The sequence below is a fragment of the Cetorhinus maximus genome, chromosome 4, assembly GCF_964194155.1.
Source record: "Cetorhinus maximus chromosome 4, sCetMax3.hap1.1, whole genome shotgun sequence".
Classification (NCBI taxonomy): domain Eukaryota; kingdom Metazoa; phylum Chordata; class Chondrichthyes; order Lamniformes; family Cetorhinidae; genus Cetorhinus; species Cetorhinus maximus.
This window is the reverse complement of record NC_135882.1, coordinates 88,838,740-88,852,443: the sequence shown is the minus strand read 5'-3', so window position 1 is coordinate 88,852,443 and position 13,704 is coordinate 88,838,740. Positions and strand designations below refer to the sequence as shown.

Below are 13,704 nucleotides of genomic sequence, written 5' to 3'. Positions count from 1 at the left end.
ACTGTAATATGCAAGTCTCAGCAGGCAGCTCTGAAGGTGGAGATTGAGTATCAACAGACTAACTTGATTATATTGCATCATGTATTGCAACCTGTAAGGTGAGATCATTATGATCAACCAAGTATATTGTCTTCTGGTTACTTTTTCAGACAGTCTCTGTTAAGTTTGCGTAACCACTGGCTGGATTGCTTGGTTGCCTGAAATGTTCCTGGGAGGAGGGAAGCCATTTCAGAGAACAGCAGGCAAATGGTACTCTGGTCAGTGATCTGTTGATAAATGACCGCTGCATTTACAGAACTGGTATTTTTTTTTTTAACTACTTTAGACTTCCTAATCCTGTAGAGAATCAGAAACCCGATCCAGCTGTGGAAAGAAAAAGAACTGCCGATAACCGTAAGTAAGGGTTTTGATTCTGCTTGTCGTTTGGCTGCTGTCTGGTATTGAGTATTGCACCTGTATGAATCTTCTGATTTATTGCTGGAGTGTGTTTCTGGTTCAGATCTGCCGCAGCAAATAAATGTTAAAGTATGCAACATCGTAAATCACATGAGCGCGATAATTTTTCTGCCTTGTTTATAATTGTGGAAGTGCTATGCTGCCACTTTTGATATATTAATATCTCGATCACCTGCAAGAAGACCAGTAATAAATTGTAATGTTCAGACATTTACCTTTTTGTGTTAATTCGAAGAGGATACGAATGTACAATGATCCATTCCTTTATCTTTTTATCCTTCCTACTGTGAGGGACAACAGGACTTTTTCTACGATAGAGCTGTTATTTGTGGGATATGTGCAAACCGTTGCCCTAAAAAGCAGGTATTAAGAGTCAACCAATACGAGGCAGAGTCATGTATAAGCCTAATATTCCAGCTTGAATTGGCAGGTTTTCTTTTTTGAAGTTCGATTTCTGCAATAACCTGTAACTTTCATGGACTCCCCCACCTCTGCCCCATTGATCCTAGACATCAGAATTGTTGAATTTAGTGTCTCAACTTGCCAAGGTAGCATTATGCCTCTTGACCTTTAGATTGCTAGCCCAGTACCATATCCGTTAGAATGTCGCACCCAATGTTGCTGTTTCATTTTCAGTTCCTGAAACATAGGTTGCAAGCCAAATATTGCATTGACAGTTTACTTGAAATACTTAGGAAAATTATGGACAGAATCTGTGAATTTGTGCAAATGTTTATTAAGCAATCAAGAAAGTATTTTGGATTAATGTGTTTTCATTTTGAAGGTGTTGAATTGGAATACAGTTTTGGTATGGGGCAGACCTCCTAGTTTGATAGCAACGGAACACTTAGAAAAATTCTTCTGCAGGTGTAAGTCCTCTTTCCTATAAATTGCATTTATATAGCATCCCCCCGCCCCACCCCTGGCAATTCACAGGAGCGTAATCAGACAAAAAAAAAGAATCCGGGAGCAATTTTAGGGAGCGTTTTAAAGGAAAAAGGAGAGTGGAGATGTTCAGGGAGGGAATTCCAGAACAAAAGCAGAAGTGGTTGGCAGTTGTGGAGCAAAGAAAATCAGGAATGCACAAAGAAAAGGCCTGAATTGGTGGAGGGCAGAATTCTGGGTGTAATGGGTGAGCGTACAGAAAACTGGTAATAGTTAGATTTTCATAATTCACTTTCATTCCTAATATTATTAGCTACTAATAAATTACTGGATATAAATCTCCAGATTTACAAGGTGCCATTTATCTAAAAATTAATCCAGTAAACTACTCTACGCACCCACTGAAATTGTGACTTTTGCTAAAAGCTTTCAAAAAAAAGCTGGGCCTCAAAATTGTGGGGCACTATAGCCTGGTGTAAGTATGTTAGTGTGCCTGTTTTGAACTATTGCCACTGACTCTACCTTAAGGCACATGACCTCCATAAGCTTAGGATATCCTTATGACTGTAAATCATAGTTTTCACATGCATTTGGCTGGTGATACATTTGGAGCAAGCTCACCTCACCAAACTGATCATAAACTCCAGTCAAAAAGTCGAGGAGATGCTGAAGCTTGTTTGTCATCTTTGTTCCCCTTCTGCCCCACCACCCAGTCCCCCCGCCCCCAACAGCACCCCAACCTGTAAAGAAACATTTAGATGCCCTGTAACTTTTTTCACAATGGCCATTCTGGAAATCTGGGGCTCTCCTATGTGTGTTTCTTCTCAATTATACATGGGATAGGAAAATTGTTGTTTCAGTGGATTCTGGTAGTTTAGTGCAGTCATGTCCAATTCATGTTCCACAGGTTGTAACTGGAAAGAAAGATATGATATGGTTTTACTACAGAATGCGCCTAATACAGGCTTGTGACATCTGCAATATATTTGCTAGATTATATTTATGATATTAAAAATTAGGTCTCCAATTTAAAGGGTCTGCCGTATCTTGATCTGATACTGGTCTGATCAACTTAAGTTATGACTGGAGCCATCTGTAACATCCATGGATTTTTGAGGCCCTGTTGCCTTTTATCATTCCCAGTGAGAATTGAATTTGAGTTCTCATTTCACTTTCAAGTTCCAGGCGTATGTATAACTATAATGGAGCAAGTTTGGGTGAAGAAAAGTCAACGTTGTCGACTCTTCTGTACTGTATTTAGAGAATTAGACTTTGGAGTTGACTAGCTGAGTGTTCACATACATCTGTTTTTGTGTTATACTTATCTTTCAAATTATATTCCCATAAACTAAATGTTTCAGACATCTGGGTTTTCTTGTGCAGTTGAAGTTATTGACGAGCTGCGATTTACTCTACGACTTGATTTAAAAAAGAAAAGTCAGATCTGCTAGTTTAAAATTTAAACATTTGTCATTGGATTTGTTCTCTTGAGATTATCTATTCCACAGTTGCCATTATTCAAGAATGTCATAATGATTTATTTATAGCACTTTAGCAGTGGCCATCCTTTCAAAGCTCAGTTTAGCTTGGGCAGAACCTGGTACTCCATTGTGGTGAAGCGTCTTTAATTAAAATATTACTATGGATATTTTCAATGTAATCTGCAGCACAACCTATGTCAGAGGTGTACCTTTTGGATGGGACATTAAACCAAGACTCCAATTGCCTCCTCAGGTGGACATAAAAAATATTATGGCACTATTTCAAAGAAGAGCAGGGTAGTTATCCTGGGTGCCCTGGACAATGTTTATCCCTCAACCAACATACCTGAAACAGATTTCTGGTCATTTATTTCGTTGCTCTTTATAGGAGTTGCTGTGCACAAATTAGTGGCTATGTTTTTTTATATTACAGCAGTTACTATGTTTCAAAATTACTTAATTTACATGGGCATCTTGAGGTTGTGTAGAATAAAAACAAGTGACAGCAAGAAATCAGGTTTTTCTTTTAATACATTTTTATTAAATTTATTAATAAAAATATAGCCATAACATTTTAGTAAAACAAGGTTATTGATTTTGAGTAAGAAATGGAATGAAATCATTTCTGTTTGGAAACTAAACATTTCAATATAAAAATGTGATGGCTGGATTTTTTTTTTGTTGTCGCAACCCAAATTCAAACGCATTGCAAGTTACATTGATATACCTACCTGACTATACCTTCCACATTACAATCATCTTTTTTATTATAATTACAGTAAGTGTCATACTGAGCTTCTGAACTAGTAACTTAGCTTTCTGAAGAACGAACATCACTGCTTCCTTGATAGCTATGCCCTATTTTTATCTCTCAGCGATAATCAGGTTTCTTTTCACAATCATTGGACAAATACACAAAAAAAAATCTTGAGTTTAACCTCAATATCAAAAGACTATTTCAATGCACATTGCTGCATGTCTGAATGCTGTTCAGAATCATTCCCTGAACTCTGAGGGTTGATTTCTTTCAGACTGTTGCACTAGCACAACTTCCATGGGCCTGAAATTCTTTGCAAGCTGATTTCTCATTGTCACTTGTTTTAATAAATTCAGTTTGATTCCTATTTATGTCAGCAATTTCTCCACCTTCGATAAAGGAGGGAGATTGCCTTTGCAGCCTGCAGTAATGTATTCCATTATTTATTTCTAGGTCAGCCAAAGAAAATTTAATTTTTAATTAAAACAAATAATCAAGTCAGTGTATCAATTGCTCTGCAATTAATTGCACAAGCTGTTGGGGTGAAATTAAATTTTAAGTTCATCAAATGCTACAGCAAAGGTGAATGCCAGACACACCTGATATTCCTGACTACTACGGTGCAAATGGTGAGAAATAAGTGTATGATTTATTCCCATTGTTTCCATGTTATCTCTATTAGCTCAGTCATGTTTGGACAGACCTTTTGAGTGCCCAATATTATTTCCAATAGAGAATCTTTGAACTGGCAGCCTGTGGGAAAAGAGCTGATGGTGTAGCTGCTGGCTCAATTTTGCATCCCGTCTGCTGGAATTACATTGAGGAGTTGTCATGACACCAGAGGAAAATTTGCCCCAGTGCTTTCTTGTGTGTAAGATGGTGCATAGTAACATTTTCCAGTTGATTATTCCTTGGGTATGAATATCCATGATATCATTGGGATTAATTTTGTGAAAATATCTGAGTAAGGTTTTTCTGTATGGCATTCTTCCATGTAACTTGATATGAAGCTAGAATCAGTGTTCTGCTTTTTTAGCACGTTAAGTGAAAGCTTCATTCTGTTTTTCATGCTGACTCTGCAATGTCTTCAGCTTTAAAAAAAAAAGCAACTGAACCCTTTGGAAAATCCTGGTCAGTGCAGTAAAATGACATTGAAGATTTGAAGTGAGATAGATTATAATGACCGAGAAGGCGCATCGATTTTATAAAATTGTATGTTCAAAAGTCAAACAAGCTTACAACCCAATAAAATCAGTGATATTCCTTACATTTTCTCTACTGGTTACATTTTTCTAATTTTTTAATATGCTTCGGGGATCAAGAGCTCACTGATTATGCAAATTATCTCACCAAGGGGCAGTGTATGGATGAAAAGAGAGGGTGGAAAGAGAAGCTATTGCTTGAGATGCCCTGACTGTGATTCGATAATGTTATATATTGTTGTATTATCTGTAAATATTATAAATAGCTAGGAACTATGTAACTGGGAACTCATGTGTAAGTGTTCCAGGGGGACATATTTCATAGTTGCACTACAGACTGATGTGATGTGCACAGAGCCAGTTCAATCCGGTCCTTCTTTGTACCAGATAGCATGGCAAAACATAAAGAGGTTCTGATCTTTCTAAACTTAAAATGTGACTATTAACAAAACCTGGGAACCAAAATACAACAGGAACACATAGCATGATGACAGCAAGTGTCTATGAATAAACCTAAAGCATTTTAAATTAATTTAGTGCTGATTAGGAAAATTGACCCACATTAGTGCTAGGAGAGGAACTTAGCGAATCGTGTGAAAGCGAAAAATGAAATGTTGACCGGCACAACAATGAGTGTACAGATACAGCCCACAATGAATTGAGAAGCTGATGATTTCTTTGAGGCGTTTGCAAAGTTTAAACAAAAGTGCAGATTGACATTCAGTAGTTTCCTAAAAGGCACTAGCAATGAAGAGAGGTTCAGCTATATGCTTCTGTGGGCAGAAGATATAGGCCAGAATTTTTGGCTCAGCGAGCGGGGGCGGGGCCTGTTTGCCGAGGCATAAAATGACGCGGGGTGACGTCGGGCGTGCGTCCTGATGTCACCGCATGTCATTTAGATTTTCAGGTCGGCGGGCGCGCAGCTGACTCAGCTGCGTGCCCGCCGAACTGTCAAACGTCTATTAAGGCCATTTAAAAACTAATTAAACTAATAAACCTAGCTGCCAGTCCAAACTTAAGGTTGGCGGGCAGGTGAAGAGCCCAGGTGGCCTTCACATTTTTCATGGAACCTCATCCATGGGTGGGATGAGGTTCCATGAAGTGTTGATAAATTGAATTAAAATTTTTATAAAAATTCGTTGACATGTCCCAGCTCATGTGACACTCTTTATTTAGATTTTTAAAACTTAAACTAATCTCCCTGAGGCACAGAGGTGCCTCAGGGAGATTTCTGCGCTCTTTTGGGCACGTGTCCCCACCCGCACACGGCGTGCTCAGCGCTTACGGGCGCACATCACGCTGCCATGTAAAATGGTGGCACAGACCCAATCGGTGGCGCCGCTCAAGTCTGTGCCCCTGCACAACTCCCCTGACGGGGGGGAAAGTTCTCCCCATAGAGTTAAATTTACTTAACAGCTGAGAACTGACTGAAGAGGACAGCAAAGACCCAGACAAAATTTTTGGAAAATGTAGCACCCATCTCCAGCCAAATCAAATCATCGGATCTATCAGTATGAATTTTCAGGCTTCAGACAGGAGTTAGGCGAGCCTATTGATAACTTTGTACCAAAGTTTAAAAATGCAGCTAGAAAATGTAAGTTTACTGACACAGATGAAAATCTGATAGATCAACCAATTTGGGGTTCTGCACACCGTGAAGTACAGAAAGTGCTGATCAGGAAAGACAAGCTCACAATATCTGTAGCTACTGCCAGGGCACACGAACCCACAGGTAGACAGATGAAGACACTGACTACCCAAACGTCTAGCCTTCAGTTAAGCCACGAGAACGGTGGCAGGGCTGATACAGTGCAGCAGCAACAAAAGAATACACCAAAAAGAGAGAAAGATGTGCAGAAGCTGTAGGCAACCACATGAATTCAGAGACAGAAGGAAATGTCCCACATATAGATCAATCTGCAGAGTTTGAAGAAAGGCCAATCATTGGCAAAAGATGTGCAGACCAAAGGTAGAAAGCGGTCGATGAAGCACCAGAGCCACAGCAACTGGGCAAATGGACAGGAAAAGAAATCTAAACAACCATACCCTGGAAGATGATGGTGAGCCTGAGAACATGATAGACATAGGAACCATACTATTGCATGAAATTGCTGGATGCAACCGTTCCCAGAGAAAAGAAATTCACACAACCATTCAGATCAGGAAGAGGGTGAGCGAAAAGCTCAATGAGAAACCTGAAGGTGAAGATTGCTGGCCGAGTGCAGGGTAACATCATCCCACTCAGGCTGTACCAGAAGTTCTTTCCTGAAAGCTTGGAAGAAAATGGTTATCCAGAGAAAGGCGTTCTGAAACCGAGCGATGTCATACTAACAGCCTACAGGGGAAACTGATGTTTGACAGCGAGGAACAACCCAAATCAGAGGAACGCACAAAGGCGACGATGTTAACTGTATGTTCTACTTCACTGAAGCAGATGGTCCTGCCATCCTAGGGTTGAGCAGTCCTGAAGAGCTGTGGATTATCTCAGTAAACCATGAGGTAAAGGAGGTGACACTGAGGGCTCAAGAGAGTATACCCATTGAAAAGCATCCTCCGATCTTACGCAAATGTACCCAGAGTGTTTCGATGAGCTGATTGGATGCTTTGAAGTATTTGAGTATCACATCACTGTTGACCCAGCGAAGAAACTAATGATTCATCCACCATGTGAAGTACCAATATAACGAAAAAGGAAACCTTGAAAGAGAGCTCCAAGAGGTGGAAGAAAAGAAGGTGATCGCCAGAGTCAGAGACTACAAATTGGGTAAATTCCATTGTGCTGTGAGAGAAGCCAAATGGACGGCTAAGAATTTGCCTGGATCCCAAAGATCTTAATCAAGCCATTAAGAGGGATCACTAACTCATTCCAACACTGGGAGAGATCACACCAGCATTGGTAGGGGCGAAAGTTTTCAGCAAGCTCAATGCCAGAAATGGCTACTGGAAAGTGAAACTAGATGCAGAATCTTCACTGTTGTATTCAACATGGCCTTTGGACAGTACAAACTCCTGCGTCTACCTTTTGGCTTTAAAGTGAGCCAGGATGTGTTCCAATCATTAACTTGTATAAACTTGAGAAGATTATTAGTCGACTTTCGTAAATAAACGGAACCTCTTCTTAGAGTCTTTTATAGCGTGTATTGTTTTCTAAAATATTAATCACAATACCACTTAGGTGGCAAAACGTTGTGCCTCCATCTTATAGATTTGGCATTCTTTGCTCCTTGTGGTGACTTACAACATTGCCTGTTCAGCATGCTATGTGTTGTCCCTGGTGTTGCAGATGTCATGCTTGCTGTTGCAAATGTCGCCTAATTGTTGGTGGTGATGTTAATGTTGTTCCCTGGATATTAATGTTTCTAGTGTTGCTCATGATCGTTTCTGTTTTTCTCAGCTCTGGTGCAGGTTGAAGATGGACTCTGTTTCTTCTCATTTACTTACCAGTTTAAGTCTTAATTATGTATGACCTTGGTATCTCGGCTTCAGCAACAAGTTTTGCTGGGCTGCAGGTTTTCATGATTGGATCCTGTACATGTACGCTTTGTCCTTTTCAACAGCTCAGGTAGGGATTCAGCATGTTTGTTGAAGTGTTGACCTTTTTCCTGTGCTTCAGTGAGTTGTTGTCTCACTTTCTCTTGGCCACTTGGGATGTATTTCGCTTGGCAGAGTAGTCTCATATTTTCTTACATTCAGCAAGTCTACAGCTGATTTCATGTCAGCCTTGAGATGTATGGATCAGAGTGACAATGTTATGGCACAGCTGATGGTAAATGCTGAGCTGCTCAAATCCCAAAGGGAAACTTGAAACAACTGCCACAACTGATTTTCAATTTGTATATATTTTGAGATGTGTGCTTTGAATTCAGTAGTAATAAGACGATCAAGTCTTATAGGTTTCTTACAAAACTAAATTAAACCTTTATTAAATAGAAAAAAAATGATTTTAAGCGCATACGTAGGTTTACAAATTACTACTATGATAACTCCTAGCCCACCCGGTAAATTTACCTCCCAGTTACACGTCCGTTAAGGCAAGAGTAAAACAACATAGATTTAAAAAGACCCAGGCAAAGTAACTCGATACCCTGAAAAATCAAATTCAAAATGAGTTTTCTTAGCTTTAGTTCTTGCAGATAGCAGTTTGAGGTTTAGATGCTGGAGGCTTTTCACACTTGTTAGATCTTAGAATGCCTTCCCTTACGCACAGCCTTCTCTCCTTTTATACATATTTTCCCCTTTGAATGCAAATTCTCATTGTTTCACTATGTCTTTGGACTTTACCTCTCTAATAATAAAATTTATCATAGTACCAATTTTACCAGTCATCTTTGGTAAAAAAAAATGAACGCACTGTTTCTTAACTTCTCATGGCTAAGTGAAACGTTTCATCCCCTCTTTTGAATTCAAGCTAGTCTGGTTTATTTAAAAATGTAAATCTTCCCTTTACACCTCACGTTCTAAAACTTCACCCCTGTTTACCTATTTAACATTCAAAGCTCGCTTATCTTCTGATACATCAAAGTCTTCAGACCAGCTGCCCTTAATTCAGTTAAGCCACCCCACCACATGCACTCGCGCACACACACACACGCGCACACATGCACACACACCGCTGTTACTGTACTTTATAATAAATTTCAGTAACACCATGAAAATTATTATGGTCTGAATTTTTCCCACGGCGGGCTTGGCGGGAGCGGGCAGGGGCGGTCGGGAAGCCGATTGAGGCCCGCCCTGCGTGGAGTGCTACCTGTGCAGGCGGGGGAGGGATGGACAGCGGGCCTGGTGCGCGGTTCATGCATGCGCGCGAAAGAGCGCTTTAATTTCGCTGAGGCACTGAGCTGACTCAGGGAGATTGAAGCGCTTTTTGAAAAAAATTAATAAATGCAATAAAAATTCAATGAAACATGTCCCCTCATGTGACAGTGTCACATGAGATGGGACATGATTTTAATTTCAAAAGAACATTTTTATTTAATTTTGTAATATGTAAAGGCTGCTTGTCCTTTTCGCCTGCCCGCCAACCGTTAGGTTGGACAGGCAGCATGAACTTTAACTTAATTATCTTGTTAATGACCTTTAATAGGCCTTTCAATTATCGGCGGGTGTACAGCTGACTCCGGCGTATGCCCGCCGAACAAAATATCGCAAAGGTGTGTGGTGACGTCGGGTCGCACTCCTGATACGTTCCAGCGTGTCGGGCGCGCGCCCGCATGCAGAAGGTAAAATTTCTGGCCTATATCTTCCTGACTGACAATAAGGCAGGTTTGGGTCTTCCTTTGTCTCTCGGTATTGTGACCTTTTTGAGTTTGTTGAAACTTGTGTTTTGTTATTCTGACAACTGGTATTCTACATGTTTTTTCAACAGCTCCCGCAGGTTTGCTGTATGCTCTGACATTTGCGGTTTGAAGGAGCTCATGTATTGGATCAAGCCAAGGAAACTTCTTAACTTCCTCTTATCTCTTGGGGCTTCCATCCCAGAGATAGCCATGATTCGTTCAGGGCTCGGCTTGATTCTATCAGGTGTGGACACCATTCTGAAGAACTGGCATTCTGTCACTTTCACAAGTGCATTTGTCTGCATTTAGCTTGATCCCAGCTTTCCTGGTTCTCTCCAAGTCTTCATGTAAATGGTAGTCATGATCTTTTTTATCTACACCAAAAATCTGGATATCGTCTGCTATACTTACTGCTCCTTTGCATCTGCTGTGTGTCTAACCTACGCTCTGCTGGAGCACATCATATATTGATAGGGGCATTACATTTTAAAGAAAGAGGGATGTTATAAATTGTATTATCTGTAAATATCTATAAATAGCTAGGAACTTATGCATAAGTGTTCACAGCTGCACTAGAGACTGATATGATGTTTACAGAACCAGTTCAATCCAGTCCTTCTTTGTACCAGACAGCATAGCAAAATTAAACATAGAGTTTCTGATCTTTCCAAGCTTAAATGTGATTATTAACAACATCTGGGAATCAAAAGACCACAAGAACACAAAGCAGATAGGTAAGGGTGAACCAAGCAAGAACTGTCCCACAGAGTTGGACAGAAGAAAAGAGGTATTGGAAGAGGATGGTATGGTTAGCAATGTAAGAACCTTACAACTGTTGCAATACTTTATTTTGATCAGTACAGCTCGGTTGAAAGAGGTTAAGGAGGACTTTCTAACTTATTACATGTCTTATTTTAAATGAACTTTAACCCAGGTTTTATCCTGGAATTTGGGCAGTGTATTTACACAAGTTCAGCTGTCTAGGCCCTAATATTCCCCTCCTCCATCCCCACCTCCACAAACTTCTGCCATTCAAATTCTTCCTCCTTTTAAATACTTCTTAAAACCTACCTTTATGACAAAGCTTTTGGTTGTTTAGCCTAATATTTATTTTATATGGCTTGATGTCAATCTTTGTCTTAAAACACTCCTGTGAAGTGCATTGAGTCATTTTACTATATTAAAGGTGCTAAAAGAATGCAAGCTATTGTGTTAACTATTGTTCAAGTCAAATTTTGGAAGGGAGGTAGGGAGTGGGAAAAGATATATGCATTCTCTTTCTCACATCCTGGCTTGGCCAGTTTAGTGTGAAATTGCACAATGGTTGTAAAATATGATGCTTTTAGTTTGACAAGCTATAATGAACAGAAAATAAACATTGTAAAAGTTGTAAGTTATCACTGACATTACCGGAAGTAAAACTGATTGGGATGAGGACAGAACAAAGTGGTTAAAGTTAATATTCACGTGCCCAAATGCATGCAGATCTGAAATCTGAAGGATATTTTTTAAAATCTGAATATCCCCGCTCTGTGAAAATGTGTTGAAAAGGAATAAAAGATAGAGAAAAAGGCAATGGCTGCTGGCTATTTTTTTTTATTTCTAACTCCGTGAATCATAGGGTTGATGATGAAATATATGTTTTCTAAATTTCTGGAGGTTCTTTTTTTAAAGATCTTTTGATCAAGATTATAAAAGTTTCTTAAACACATATATGATTCCAACAATTATAAATGTGCTCATGAGGATTTTATCAAACCTTTTATTGCTGAGGAGCCCCACTGATCATGGATTGAATATTATAAATGAAAAAGAATCTGACTGAAAAGTAATTTTAAAACCGTTTTTAAACCATAGGTTTAAAACTGCATAACATAATAAGTGTTATGGCAACTGGAGAAGTTTCACAGGAAAGGTTAATGAACCCCACAGAATAATTTACAATTCAGATTATAAAACTGTCAAATTGTGATCATTATGTAATCAAAAGTTTATGCCATTGCTGTAGATTTAAATATTGTCATCCTATTTTCAATAAGTTGTACAGAACAGTACAACTAAGGTTAAGGTTTTTGCTAAGGTTTTTTTTCCTGAATTCTCGCTTATGGAGAACCTTACTACTGGCCAGAGCTCTAAATAACCTCTTCATCTATAGTGACTTTTTGACATAAATATTTATACCAAATGTATATTGCAGTTCTTTTTAAAACTGAATTTGATTTGTATCTTTTCTATTATGTTCCAATTAAATTTGTCAGCCAAATGTTTGAGGCCTTTCTCAGCCACTGCAGTTTATGAGCCAGGGGTATGAGGACTCTGCTCAACACCTCAGAGTATTGCTGAAATTGTCTGTGGACATGTCATGGTTGGAAGTCATCTCCCAATAGGTGTACAATGTGCCATCTAAGGTCACTATTTCCCGGTGTCAAGGTTTGGCTCAGTTGATAGCACTCTTGCAAAAGGCTGTTGGTTCAAATCCCACACCTACAATTTGCACACACAAATTTAGGCTGACATTTCAGTGCAACACTGAGGGAGTGCTGCACTGCTAGAGGTGCTGTCTTTTAGATGAGACAATAAACTGAGGCCACTGTCTGCCCTTGCGTAGTTGTAAAATATTCTATGGCAGTATTTTGAACAAGGAAGTTATCCCTGGCGTCCTGTCCAATATTTATCTCTCCATCACAAGAACATAATATCTTGTAATTATCAGGTTGCTGTTTGTGGGAGCTTCGTGTATGCAAACTGGCTGCTGCATTTCCTACATTCCAACAGTGACTACACTTCAAAAGTACTTCATTGGCTGTAAAAGCTCGTTGAGGTACTCTGAGGTTATGAAATGTGGTATATTAATGCGAATCTTTTCTTCTTTCTCATACTGGGTAGTGCAGTAGTTTAGATCCTGGAACTGGGTTCAAATCTAGCCATTCTGGTTATTTCGGAAGGAGTCTATTTGAAATAGATTGGTCAGTTGCAGCTAACATCCTCATAGATATGGGCTCTTAGCACAAAACTGTCCCTACATTTGTCACTAAATTGACAATCTGTCACAGGCCAGGGGTCAGCTGCTGCAGGAAAGTAAAAAGTGCCATGCTAAATTGCTCATTTGAGATTTCAGGAGAGGACATTGCTTGGGAAATATTGAGGGTCTGCTTGATGCTGGGTGCCTTTAAATGGAAGGGTTCTGTTCCACAGCATTCTCGTCCTCTGAAAATCACAAATGTTCTGGGTCTCCGTTAATACCCCATTTAAGAGGTGGTATTTCCAGCACATGTAATGCCCTGTTATATGCTCTTGGATTATTTCTTCCCTGATGGCCTTTGTTCAGCACTTTAACCAATAGCTTGAAGCTCCTTAATCTATTTACAATGCAATATTTAACTGTTAAACACATGTTTCTGTTCTCCTTTGTCAGGCTTTTGGTGTAAGATTTGAACTGTTAAGTATGTGTTGAGCAATAAGATTAACTGATTTCATTATTGAGATGTTGCTTTAAATTTGCTGGTATTATTTGAATTAATCCATCATATTCGATCAATTTTGGACCCATGGTTCTCAAAACTTCCCAATACAGGGGGTTTCCTCACCTCATGTCTGGGCCTGTTGTTGACTAATCGATAGAAATTGATTTCCATTATTAAGTC

The 13,704-nt window shown here is 39.4% G+C and overlaps 1 protein-coding gene across 3 annotated transcripts in view; it reads left to right on the top strand.

The window, feature by feature from the left end:
* Window positions 1–13,704, top strand: part of fam110b (family with sequence similarity 110 member B) — a 157,331-nt gene that overhangs the window by 8,074 nt on the left and 135,553 nt on the right. For all 3 annotated transcript variants that reach the window (XR_013576412.1, XM_078540455.1, XM_078540454.1), the window contains exon 2: window positions 326–393. The gene's annotated coding sequence lies outside the window, so the exon portion shown is untranslated. The remainder of the gene's footprint in view (window positions 1–325; window positions 394–13,704) is intronic.